The sequence below is a fragment of the Otolemur garnettii genome, unplaced genomic scaffold (genome assembly GCF_000181295.1).
Source record: "Otolemur garnettii isolate 467f Iridium unplaced genomic scaffold, OtoGar3 scaffold00447, whole genome shotgun sequence".
In the NCBI taxonomy this organism is placed as follows: Eukaryota; Metazoa; Chordata; class Mammalia; order Primates; family Galagidae; genus Otolemur; species Otolemur garnettii.
In genome coordinates, this window is record NW_003852842.1 from 33,399 (window position 1) to 34,691 (window position 1,293).

Sequence of the window (1,293 nt, forward strand, 5' to 3'; positions counted from 1 at the left end):
ACCTTTGGAAACCTGGGGTGGGGACCCAGGATCACTCATCTCCATTTCTTTAAAGTTTGCTTTATGTTACCCCTGAGCTGTGCAGTTGCCTTCCTAGAGCGTCCCCGGTATTTATATTGTATTTCATGCCAGCCTGTGCTCCTTTACTGAAATGTTTTCAGTCACTTATCTCCATGTCAATGGAAAGAATTAGACATTTATCTTTGCCAGGAAGAGTCAGGGATTCATAAGGAGTGCGATTTTCCAATGCAGGAAAGATACTCGCCAGGGTGGTCAGTGTCTAAAATGACCCGTGACCATAAAAACAAAGGAAAGATGATCAGTAGAAGGACTAAGGCTGTGGTTTATGTTGGGAGAAAACAGGTTCTGCCAGGCGGAATTCTCAGGAGGGAAGGGCATCAGAGACTGTCAGCCCCTGTGCAGTGTGTCTGCCCCACCTCTCATCTCCCTGTGAGGGAGGAAAGGACGCAGGCCCTTGGGAGGACACAGGATATTGCAAATGACATTGACTCCCTTCTCTGTGGAGGAGGGTGTCCAGTCCCTGTGTCTGCTCCACAGAGGTGAGCCAGCCTCTGCCTCTGTCCTGGACACAGTGTGACACTTCGGTTGCTATGAGAGGAGAGGCAAAGGCAGAAAGGAGGAGGACAGGCATGCAGAGGGACATGGGGACTGTGGTCTCGGATAGGGCTGTGCCTGTGGAAACTGACCAAGGAACTTGGGGTCCTCACCAGAACCCCAGGGGAAGGTGTCACGTGCCTGAGAATGACAAGGGTGTCAGAGCTTGGAGGAGCTGGTGAACAGCCCTGAGTGACAGGAGCTCAGAGGTTTGAGGTCCCATAGTAAGTAGTAAAGGCAGCGTGGGGAGGGCCAGAGGTGAGAGGAATGTTCTTGGCAGAAGGGAAGCCACCATGGGGTCTGCACAGAGCCCTTGAGAACCTGCAGGATGGCATGGGATGAATGACTGGGGGGGTGAGGCTGCCGGGAAGGCACAGATAACCCGTGGGGAGACTGACCAGGCACAACACAGCCCAACCTCAGTTCTGACAACCTTCTGTGGGCTCACATGCCCTCCATCTGTCACCTACACTGTGCCTCCCAGTGTGAGACTGTCCTTACTCATTTTCCCTGGACACCCCATACCCCACTTCTCATCAATACATCCTCACCCCAGCTGCTCTCCCTGGTGCTCCTGGAAGGGACCTGCATTGTGCTGACCAGGTTGGCAGTTGCTGCTGCTCTGGTCCTCTCAGTAGGGGCAGGTGGCGATTCAGGAATTCCACAGTGGGTGGGGCG